This window comes from Solanum stenotomum, unplaced genomic scaffold, assembly GCF_019186545.1.
Source record: "Solanum stenotomum isolate F172 unplaced genomic scaffold, ASM1918654v1 scaffold25951, whole genome shotgun sequence".
Taxonomy (NCBI): Eukaryota; Viridiplantae; Streptophyta; class Magnoliopsida; order Solanales; family Solanaceae; genus Solanum; species Solanum stenotomum.
This window is the reverse complement of record NW_026028803.1, coordinates 25285-38642: the sequence shown is the minus strand read 5'-3', so window position 1 is coordinate 38642 and position 13358 is coordinate 25285.

The window sequence follows — 13358 nt, the reverse complement described above, 5'->3', positions numbered from 1 at the left end:
AGTGTGATTGTTAGTGACTTGTCGTTTAGAGAGTAGCTTATCACACGTGAATTTTAACGAGACACTTGTTTTCAAATAAAACTTTCACGAAAATCTATGAAAAAAATACAATTGTTTTTTTAAAAAAAAAGCTAATAATATGATATAGTATAATAACAATTCGTAACTAATATAGTAAAGTAAAATAATTAAATTTAAAATCTTAATCATGCCTCAAATAGAAGAATCACACAAAAGAAGATGAATTTGATAGATGAAGAAAGTTGATCTTTGAAGTACCGAAAGAGGAACAAAAATTTGTTAGGATAATTTTAAACGATTGAGAGGTTATATAAATAGGGTAATGATATATTAGCGTGCAGTAGAAAATGTATTGAAAGGAGTGCAACAATCAATAACATGAAAATTGTAATTATGATAGTAACTGATAAGTTGCGTGACGGTGTCGGTAATTTATAAATTGCTTGATTATTAGTGACTTATCGTGTAGTGAATAGCTTGTCTCACGCGCCACTGGTTTTCAAATAAAACTTTCACAAAAATCTATGAAAAAAGATAAATGCAATAACTTTTAAAAAACATTTTAATATTAGTATATAGTATAATAATAATTAGTAACTATTTTGTGAATAATAAAGTAAAATAATTAAATTTAGAAGTTAAACCATACCTCAAATAGAAGAATCACATAAAAGAAGATGAATTTGATAGATGAAGAAAGTTGATCTTTGAAGTACTAAAGGAGGAATAAAAATTTGTTATGGTAGTTTTAAACACTTGAGAGGTTGTATAAATAAGGTATGTTATATTGGCGTGCAGTAGAAAATGTGTTGAAAAACGTGCAACAGTCAATAACTTGGAAATAATTATTGTGGCGGTGACTGATAAGTCGCGAGACCGTGTCAGTAATTTATAAATAGTGTGATTGTTAGTGACTTGTCGTGTAGTCAATAACTTGTCACACGTGAATTTTCACCAGACACTTGTTGTCAAATATAATTTTCACAAAAATCTATTAAAAATAAACCTACATTTACTTCAAAAAAACATTCTAATAATTTTATAGAGTGTAATAACAATTAGTAACTAATTTGTGAATAGTAAAGTAAAATAATTAAATTTAAAATTTATACCATACCTCAAATAGAAGAATTACACAAAAACAAAAAATGAATTTCAGAGTTGAAGAAAGTTAATTTTTGAAGTATTGAAAGAAGAATGAAAATTTGTTGGAAGTAATTTAAACAACCGAAAAGTTGTGTAAGTAGGATTTCGATAAATTATTGTGCGGTAAAAAATGTATTGAAAGACATACAACAATCAATAACTTGGAAATTGTGATTGTGGCAATGATCGATAAATGGTGTGACGATGTCAGTGATTTGTGAATTGTGTGATTATTAGTGACTTGTCGTGTAGTGAGCAGCTTGTTACATGTGAATTTTCCCATTGTTTTGAAATAAAACTTTCACAAAAATCTATGAAATACAATTATTTTTTTAAAAAAAAACATTCTAATAATATAATATAATAACAATTAGCAACTAATTTGTGAACAATAAATTAAAATAATAAAATCTAAAACATACCTCAAATAGAAGAATCACGCAATTTTTTTTATGAATTTAGAAAAATGGGGAAAGTTGATTTTTGACGTATTGAAAGAAGAATAAAATTTGTTTGGGGTAATTTTAAACAACTAAGAAGTTGTATAAATAGGGTACGATATATTAACGTGCGGTAGAAAAAAAGTGTACAACAGTCTATAACCTGAAAATCGTGATTGTAGCAGTGACCGATAAATCGTGTGACAGTGTCAGTAATTTGTAAAATGTGTGATTGTTAGTGCTTCCAGTGCAGTGAGCACTTGTCACACATGAATTTTCACTAGACGCTTGTTTTTCGGTAAATCTTTCACGAAAATCTATTTTTTTAAAAGTACAATTATTTTTTTAAAACATTTTAATAATATGATATAGTATAATAACAATTATTAACTAATTTATGGACAGTAGAATAAAATATTAAAATATAAATTTAAAACATACCTCAAATAGAAGGTTCACGCAAAAAAGATGAATTTGATAGATGAAGAAAGTTGATTTTTGAAGTATTGAAAATAGGAACAATTTTTTGTTGGGGTAATTTTAAACAATTGAGAGGTTGTATAAATTGAATTACGACATATTGGTGTGGGGTAGAAAATGTATTGAAAGGTGTGTAATAGTCAATAACTTGAAATTCGTGATTGTAGCAGCAAACAACTGATAAGTCACGTCACGATGCCAGTGACTTATAAATTATGTAATTGTAGTGACTTGTCGCGCAGTGAACAACTAATCATATGTAAATTTTCACCAGATACTTGTTTTTCAATAAAAAATTTCACGAACATCTATGGAAATTTGTTAGCTTTTCTAGAAAATCCTAAATTCTTTTTTTAAAAAATATCTAGTACTAAAAGGTTTTCATGTGAACCTTAAAATTTGTTACCTTTTCATAAGTTTTTGATTCTTTTTCTATTTCAAAATTACTCAAAAGGGAAAAATCACGTGATATTCTTGAGTCTTTAGTCTTTACCTATTCGGAAGACCTCTCATGTGGTTTTGAATTTAAAGGCAAGTATTTTAAATAACAGCCAAATATAAACATAAAAATAGACCAAGTCTCAATGACATGCTTCAAATAAATAAATAATATTAAGGTAAGTCTCTCAAAGTCCAGCGACTTACTAAAACAAATTAAATGGATAAATGATTGTTCGACTACGATTAATGAATTTGCAATTCCTTCTTTATTTATTTTTCTAAAATATAATTCTCTTTTATTGGGCAATATATTGAGTCTTATTCTCTACGCGATACTCTAGCGTATGTTTTAATCAAAATTAATTTTCTGCAAGACCATACTACTAAGAAAATATAGATAATTACTTATTTAAAAATTATGAATTTAAGATCGTAAAAATGAATGATTGTGGGGAAAACAATTGAAGAGTTTTCAGAAATCTCTCATGTGATATATTTCAATGCAAATGAATAAAATAAGACTGACAATTGGTCGCATAATTTTTCATTGTAATTTTCAATCATTCTTCATTTAGCTTTTTATAAGAAAATAAATTTTCATAATCCATTGCTTATCTAATGACAAATAATTTAAGAATCGATTATTTTTTAAGCATTATGATTTATGTGTATATCAATTTACTTTAAAAAGTAAGTTGTAAGTTATTGCGCATCTAATGACAAATAAAAAGATAGTAATTCTTTAACCAAACAAAAAAGACAATTATTGAAAAAAGTCAATTTACTAATCACTAAAATCAAATATGTGCAAAACACGTGCACAAATATAAGTATGAACTTATATGAAAGTTTTGTTAATAGTGTGGGATATGTGCAAAACACATGCACAAATTTATATTAATATTCGATTTATGCTAAATAAATTCATACAAATACTCTATATTTAAATATAGTTCATTAGAATTATATTTACCAAATTGTCATTATTGTCGAATTAACAAAAATCTCTTTAAGTCGATTATCTTTCCTCTTCAACATGACAGAAAAATAATAATTATAAACAAGACAACTTCATTTACATGACCACCAAAACTATCCATAGAAGATCAACATACAATTAACTAAATATTATGATATATTCACATATCAAACAATCCACAAATTATTTGATACAAGTCTATTCCATTTAGAAGTACCATTATATATCTACTCTATATGTATAAATCAACATACTATTACTATTAAAGTTAAGTTGTTATTTTCGATCTCTAATAGCCGTCTTGTTATAATAACTTGCATATAAAAATAAGGTACAATATGCCTAAATGGAGGCCTACATCAATTAAAATTTGCAATAAATTATTATAAATACGTAATTGATCCAGATCAGAGAAAAGGACTTGATAGATTTTTCTATTGATTGAAGTTAAAATTAAGACGCAAAAGAGAGATAATACACTTACTTCTATGTAGAAATCCCTACTAATGATGACAAAGGTAAACCATGAACCACAAAATAGAGCTACAAAGAATGAGAGCCAAAACAGTATCTACTCCATACTCTTTGTTCTGATTACTTTATTCTATAGGTATATGTAGCGATTCTCTTAATTGTTCTATGAACTTTATTTATTTATTTATTTATTTTAGTTTAACCCTTTTTTATAGCTTTTATGTGTGTTTTATGATTTGCGGAAATAAGTGATACATTTTTTAAATTAAAATAAGAATTATTTTGTCCTTTAAAAGTAATCTAACTGTATGACTAAAAATCTTTCAAAACTCTCAAATAAAAAAATGAATGTGAAAAATACTTATTAATAAGATGATTATAATTTTTACAATTTTTGTGAAATATTAATAAGGGGTAGGTACGTTATGGTTAAGGGTGCGTGAGAAAAACAATTATGTTTTTGTGTTATTTAGTATTTTGGTCTTAAAAAATGCAAACATATTCAATAGACAATAAAATGATAACTTTTCCATCTGTTTTAATTATTTGTCTTCTGTTAATTTAACACATAATTTTAAAAAATAAAAATAAAAATTGTGGCATAAACTTAAGATATATCAAATGTATCAAAAATGTTCTTTATTCTTGTAGTCTTAAACTCTTAATTATATTACGTGTAAATTGAAATTAACTAAATATTATGATATATTCACACATCAAACATCCACAAATTATTTTGAAATAAGACTATTCCATTTAGAAGTACCATTATATATCTACTCTATATATGTATAAATGAACATACTATTACTATTAAAGTTAAGTTGTTATTTTCGATCTCTATGTCACGCCCCGAGCCTACACCCTAAGCGGGACTGGCACTCGAGAATCATTGTTGGTCTCAAGCGAACCCTTGGCCTGGCTTACTTAACTCAGCGGAAGACTCTAAGCGTGATTACAATGATCAAAAGAACTTTCTCGAATAGCTTAATAATATATATCTTAGAATGTTAAAAGAATTAAATATTCAACTTGGCCAAAATGGCAACCCAGGTCTTAACATAAGATAAAATGAGAAGANNGAAGTACCATTATATATCTACTCTATATATGTATAAATGAACATACTATTACTATTAAAGTTAAGTTGTTATTTTCGATCTCTATGTCACGCCCCGAGCCTACACCCTAAGCGGGACTGGCACTCGAGAACCATTGTTGGTCTCAAGCGAACCCTTGGCCTGGCTTACTTAACTCAGCGGAAGAAGCATGATTACAATGATCAAAAGAACTTTCTCAAATAGCTTAATAATATATATCTTAGAATGTTAAAAGAATTAAACATTCAACTTGGCCAAAATGGCAACCCAGGTCTTAACATAAGATAAAATGAGAAGACTAAAGAACTAATAACTGACTGTCTATGAAGCCTTTAAACAACTGAGATGGATGTTGGGACAATCCCCACAACATCCTAATGAACTAAACTAGAAAGCAAATAAAGGAGTCCTCTGAATGCAAGGAGGCTCACCATAGACTCTGAGTGCTCAAACTAGATCAACGAGGTGCTGGATGTTGATCCTGGTTACCTGCGTCTGCACCATAAGATGATGCAGGCCAACTGACATCAGTACATTGAATGTACGAGTATGCGAGTTGGAATGCTAAACAATACAAAGGCTTGAAAAGATTATGAAAGAAACACTTACCTTGGCTCTTCTCAACTCATGAATAACTTAACTCAAAATAAAGCAATGAACACATGCAATATTTGAAAAGCTTTATAAACAGTAAAAGCAACTTAGTTCGTTAAAGGAATGCAGTAACAAACTCAACTTTACACATATAATAAAATAATATAGTTTCTGTGGGAGATTCTCTAACCGACAACCATCACTATGAGCCTAAGTGGTGATACAACGTCTTTTGACACGCTGCCAGAACGGTCCTATACTTTGCCGTCATATAGAACCTACTTAACTTAGTGGATTCACTAGCTTAACTTATGTGATCATCTAAAAAGTATGACCCATTAATACCCATGATGACTACATGGTTTATGGAGACTTGAGTTATTATGAACTCGCATCCACATATCGGTGCTCAATACTAGTCCCAAAAATATACTTAGCTCATATGTTTTAAAAACAAACTTCTTTCTTTGGTTTGAGATAATTACTCAAAACTTAGCTTAAAAGCTCTCTTGGAATCGATGTTCCCTTTTCTTGCTCAAATGTGAAAACATTTATAACTTTTCTTTGGGAATACTTAGTTCCCTAATAGCTTTTTGAGAAATGAACTCAACTCTTTACTCTTTGCTTAACTTGAAAACTTGAGTCTTAAAAGGAATTTAAAACATTGTTAAAGACTCTTGAAAACTTTAGGAAACTTTGATTTGACTTGCTTCTTAACTTCTTGACTTGACTCTTAACTTCTTAGACTTTGATCTTAACTTTCCTTGAATTGGATTATGGATTCAAGGTTCATGATCTCGTGTATTGGATGATTTCATGATGTTTAGATGTACCTTAGAGTGTTGGAATCAACTAGAAAACATAGGTACATTGCTAAGGAACAAGAACGAAAAGGTGGGGAGCGAATGGGGAGAACTGGCGTCCCTGGCGCTCTGAGAGGCGCGGGGTGCTAGCCCTCAACATTCAGGGACTGGTCTGGGGCGCGCTGGCTGGCACGGCGCCCCAAGAATGAACATTCAGGGACCCTTTTGGGGCGCGCTGGCTGGTGCGACGCCCCACCCCTATACCCAAGTGTTTGACGAGTTTTCTTCTCCGTTTTTCACCTCTGAACCCTCTAAACTCTAATGGTTCTTTCCCCCCAAACACTTAGAATCATTGATACCCTCAATATATGATAGATTCAAACCAAAATTACACCCCGAAAACACGAATCAAATCAACACTAGGCATTCAATAATCAACCAACAAGAATTCAACAATGTTCTTCAAGAACTTCACTTTCTTAACATTCACACAACTCCAATTTTGCTGAATTGAAACAAGTTTGGCGTGTGGGTGAACTAACCCAACACTTTTTGATCTCACATACCTTGTAGGGATCACCCCCGACGAATTCCACTCGCAAAGCTTGAACGTTCTTGGCGATTTCTTGATTTCTCTCCTCTTTTCTCTTCTTTCTTCTCCTCTCCAAGCCCTAGCGTAAAAATCTAATTTTCTAAACTGAATAAAGTCTTGTTTTACCTGAAATAAATTCCTAAAAATGAAATAGGCAAATTAGGTAAGGAAAAGACTAGTTTACCCTTCCAAAACCCGGATTAGACTTTCCTTAATCTAACAACCCAACTTCCAAAGGGCATAGCTTATTCATACAAACTCGGAATCGCGCAAACTCAGCGACATTCGAAAGATCATCCCAATATCTTTTCAACCATATCTGGAACTACACCTAACTCATCCTGAGCTAGGAGTTATGCTCGTTTGAAGTTGATCAAAAACTCACTTTAACTTACTTAAAATTTTCCAGATTTCCTTACACTTTCCAAAAATGACTATTTCCAGATTTTAAACTTCTTTCTAGTTCTTTCTAGTTGCGAGATGTTACACTCTAATACCCGTCTTGTTATAATAACTTGCATATAAAATAAGGTACAATATGCCTAAACGGAGGCCTACCTCAATTAAAATTTGCAATAAATTATTAGATATACTTAATTGATCCACTTCATCTGATAAAAAAAAAGATCTTAATAGATTTTTCTATCGATTGAAGTCAAAATTAAGACGCAAAAGAGAGATATAATACACTTATACTTTTCTATGTAGAAATCCCTACTAAGGATGACAAAGGTAAACCATGAACCACAAAATAGAGCTACAAAGAATGAGAGCCAAAACGGTATCTACTCCACACTCTTTGTTCTGATGACTTTATTCTATAGGTATATGTAGCGACTTTCTTAATTGTTCTATGAATTTTATTCATTTTTTTAGTTTAATCCTTTCTATAGCTTTTATATGTGATTTATGACTTGCGGATATGAGTGATACAATTTTTAAATTAAAATAAAAGTTATTTTGTCCTTTAAAAGTAATCTAATTGTATGACTAAAAATCTTTCAAAACTCTCAAATAAAAATTACTTATTAATAAGATGATTATAATTTTTACAGTTTTTGTGAAAAATTAATAAGGGGTAGGTACGTTGTGGTTAAGGGTGCGTGAGAAAAACAATTTTGTTTTTGTGTTATTTAGTATTTTGGTCTTCTATTAAAAAATGCAAACATATTCAATAGACAATAAAATGATAACTTCTCCATCTGTTTTAATTATTTGTCTTATGTTAATTTGACACATAATTTTTAAAAAAAAAATAAAATTGTGGCATAAACTNTTATTTAGTATTTTGGTCTTCTATTAAAAAATGCAAACATATTCAATAGACAATAAAATGATAACTTCTCCATCTGTTTTAATTATTTGTCTTCTGTTAATTTGACACATAATTTTTTTAAAAAAAAATAATTTGTGGCATAAACTTAAGATATATCAAATGTATCAAAAATGTTCTTTATTCTTGTAGTCTTAAACTCTTAATCATATTACGTACTACCAAAAAACAAATATCATATTATGTGAAAAATTAAAATTAAAGAATTGTCAGAAACGAAAGATGCATTTGTTTTGAAATGAATATATATATATATAAAAAAAAAAACAAATTAAACTAAGGGAGTATTAAATTATAATTAACACATGCAAACATATTTAATAGATAATAAATAAGTCGTGAAAATTTTAAATGCCCTACTTTGAGAAATGAAATCTTGGAAACAAATAATACAGAGAAATAAAAGGTATTTTACTAACAAAAGTTCAGTAATAAAAAGTGAAAAATTTGTCCTGAATCTCTAATTGAATGCATTCTTCTACTAATACTTCACTTAAACAACATTAAAACATATTAAGGGCCTGTTTAGAAGGATTCCCTGGTAATTGGATTTGGTGTAATTGGGTGTAATTACATTGTATGTCCTATTTGGTTGGACAAGTAATTACTTGGTCAGCAGATAATTGGTGTAATTGGCAGGGGGTAATAACACACTCCAATTCACAGCCAGAGGTTGTTAATTGCTGGTAATTACAGCTAAAACTTTTTATTTTTTATTTATTTCTATATTTTATTTTTTTGTTTTAATTTTTTTACTTCTATTATTTTAAGTTCTTTTTTATTTTTATTATTCTAAAAATTTCTAAAAGTTTATTTTTTATTTTTATTTTTTATTATTATATTTTATTTTCTTCTCGTTCTCAACCTTACTTCATGTGATTCTATGCAATTTTTTCGTATTATCTATTTCTTTATGCCATACTTATTTTCTCATTAGCATAATTCTATTAGTATTCTAATTTTTAAATTAAAATAGAATTTATTGTTAAGTAATTCAAAAAAAAAAACAGATTTATGTGTGCTACGTTGAAATTTGCGATAAGAGTATTATGTTAAATTTTTTGTTTTGAATTTATAACTTATGTTATATTTTCAGTTTCATTTGTTTTAGTAATATTGAATTCACATTGCAAGTCATTTTTTAATTAGACCTGATAAATTATCTTTTTGTCAAATATTTTAATAATTTATGACATTTTATTTATATACTAATCTTTTTATCAAACATGCATTTCACGATATTAGTAGAAACTTCATACTTTTAGTTTTTATGATCAATTCAATTGAAATATATTAATTTGAAAAAATATAAATCAATTATTTTTTCATAATATTAGTTAAGAACACATTTTTATTAATTAATATATTTTCAAAAAATAATATATATCTTAAATATTTAATTTAATATCATTTATATAGTTTCTTATTTGTTTAGTATAAATTTTAAATAATTAATTTTTATTTTTATATAATATTATGATTGTTATTGTGCATCCAAACAGAACATGTGTAATTACACTGTGACATCCAAACAAGACATGTGTAATTACACTATGGCAACCAAACAAGTCAGTGTAATTACTAGACTGTGTAATTACTAGGTTGGTAATTATTATCCTAGTAATTACACCAATTCCAATTATCAGGTGGCTTTCCCAACACACCCTAAATGCAGTTAAAAAAAAATCTAATTGTATTGTATTTCATNATAGACTATAGACTTGCAGGATCAAGTGGGAACTTGACAGGTCTCGCAGCTACTAAGCTTTCAAAAAGGCGGCGCCCACCTGCGCTTTGTGCAGAACTGAAAGCTTAACGCAACCGACATAGGTAATCAAGCAGCAATCGAGAGCCGACGGTCTGATTCCTTAATTACTAGACTGTGTAATTACTAGGTTGGTAATTATTACCTTAGTAATTACACCAATTCCAATTATCAGGTGGCTTTCCCAACAGACCCTAAATGCAGTTAAAAAAAAATCTAATTGTATTGTATTTCATAAAATAATATCTTACAAGAATATTGTAACAAATAACCAAAATCGTATCCAATCAAATTAATTGCCACCACTACAAATAAAAAAATAAAAAACTATACAATCCTAGTGAAAATCACTTTATAAATACCCCTTTCATTCACTAATATCTATATCACGATCACAATATTCAACAACGTAACTTAACGTCAATCATTTCAACGTATGTTTTATTTTATTCAAATATAAATTAACGTGCATCACGAAGAACGATAGCCAAAACAGCATAAAACCACACTCCTCGTTGTTTTTATAACCAGTCTCTACAAGCAACACTATTAACTAGATCATGGAACAAAGCACAAGTACATTTTTTAATTAGACTTTAAAAAAGTATTTTTGATATTTTTTTCCTCTCTTGCCTAGTGCATAATATATATAATAATTATAACGTAAATTAAAGCGATTATCACTCTGATTTCATTGATGGTAAAAATGAGTATGTTATTACTCGTTACAATAGGCAAGCCATACTTGCAAGCTATATTCACAATATTTCACATATATAAATACCAATATGATTTTTAATAAAACTTCAAGAAAGAAGAAAAAGAATTGTTTCTTCCGGACAATAATCACGTACCACTCAGAAGAAAGATAACTTAGAGTCCGTTTGACATTGTTGTTGGGAGGTAAAAAGTGTTTTTTTTTTTTTTGAGAAAAATGCACTTTTTTTTGAAAAATCAAGTGTTTGACAAATCTTTAAAAACGGCAGAGAAGGACTCGGCATTCAGGTGAGCCACCTGGTGATGTGGTACGTAGTGGGTTTAGTATGCCCACTCAAACAAACGGCTCCGAAACAAACAAAAAGGTCTGTGCCGCACTCACGAAGGACTGTCAATGATATACTGGAGGAAGGTGGGGATGACGTCAAGTCCACATGGGCGAGCAGTCGGTTCTTATTGCATTCATCAAGATAGTCTTGCTCGCTCCTTTCCTTATAGACAAGTCGTTTTCCGCTCTTGATTGCCCTGCTGACCTTTTCTAAAAGCACCTTGGGTCGTAGGCTAGTTGTAAAGTAAAGAAGGGTGGTGCGCACTGCTTTTAAATGGAAGCAAAAATAATTTTTTTTTGTTGTTGGGAAGAATCTAAAATTTTCAAATTAATTAGTATAGAAAATTAATTTTTCAAAAGCACTTTTATGAAAAGGTATTTTAAAAACAAAATACTTCTAAAAATAAGCAGTTTTTAATACCAATATATCAAACGGGCTCTAAATATTGTCATTACATATGAGGTCCCTGAAAATTCTTCGATAATTTTTTTTCAATCACTCTTCTAATTGTGATCCTATTAACTTTATGAAAAATAAACTATGTGTTGAATGATGGAAACCATTACAAGCTGATTTAATGAAGGGTAATTTAGTCTTTAGTCAAGAAAGATATTTTGTGTAAAGTTTGTTACAAAGTGGTTAGAAACAGTTAAGAGATCAAGTCATCAGTTAGTTAGCAGAGTAACTATAAAATAGTTACTGTAATGTATGATTGATTTTTATCAGAAATACAAATTAGATTTCCAGATTATTCTCTCTTCTTCTTTCTAGAATTCTCCATATCTGATTGTACCTCTGAGCTTGGAAAGGTCATCCATGGCTTCTAACATGGTATCAAAGCCTTCACAGTCGACTTGAAGTGCTAGAAAAGTAGTCTATATAGGTAGATCTCTAAGCTCTCTCAAGGTACAACAAAGAAGAAATGACAATTGACAATCAAATCAACACTGGCACAGCAGATGCACCACCAGTGATTCACGGAGCTCCTCTGCTAGACCACAATCATCCCTTCTTCTTGCAACCAACAGATACTCCAGGTAGTTCTCTCATCTCGATTCAACTCACAGGATCTGATAACTATGCCTTATGGAGTAGATCTATGAGAATTGATCTTATAGGCAAGAGTAAGTTGGGATTTGTTGATGGTCGTTTCCCTAAATCTCAGTTTGCATCAATGCTTCATGATCAATGGGAGAAAATGAATGTCGTAGTATTATCATAGATCATGAATGCAGTCAGACCAGGGCTTCTGAGCAGTGTAGTCTATGCTTCGAATGCCAGTAAAGTTTGGGAGGACCTGAAGAAGAGGTTCAATAAACTGAATAGCTCTAGAGTCATGTTCCTGCATAGGGAGATTCATACTCTTACTCAAGTAACTGTATCAGTAGCTGATTATTTCTCGAAATTACGTGACCTCTGGGATGAATTTGATGTTATCATGTCGTGTCCAGGTTGTGCTTGTCCTGAATCTCAAAGTTATCTTCAACACTTTGAATATCAGAGACTATTGCAATTCCTAATGGGGCTAAATGAATCTTATTCTCAATCTAGAAGTCAGATTATGATGATGAGCCCAACTCCTAGTGTCAATAGAGCCTACTCAATGCTAGTTGATCAGGAAAGTCAAAGAACTTTGGCGAGTCTAACCCATGGAATCCATATCAATGATACTAGTGGCAGTGTTGCTATGATGAGTCACACTAGAGAACACTCAAGTAGTAGTACTGCAATGCTCAGTAACACTAGACTATATCATTCTAATGTTAGTGGGAGCTCCAAGGGGAAGAAACCTCAGGTCCTTTGTGAAGTTTGTAGTTATAAAGGACATACTAAGGAGTCCTGCTACAGAATTATTGGGTATCCACCTGATTGGAAGGGTAAAAAGAAGGGTGTGCCATCCCAGTATAATCCCAGCTATGCAGGTAACACTAACTCTTATGCACACCTTGTTAATGTGATACCTACAGGCATAGGAGGAAGGTCCTTAGTCTACTGGACTCAACAGATAGGACATCAAACCCCTATACAACATTATGCATCACATGGCTCCTCACCTGCATTCCAGATGCAAGCTCAGCACCAAAGAGTAGTCCCTCAGTGTGGCCTATATCAGATTCCAGAAGATTCTCAAAATCAAGCCAGAC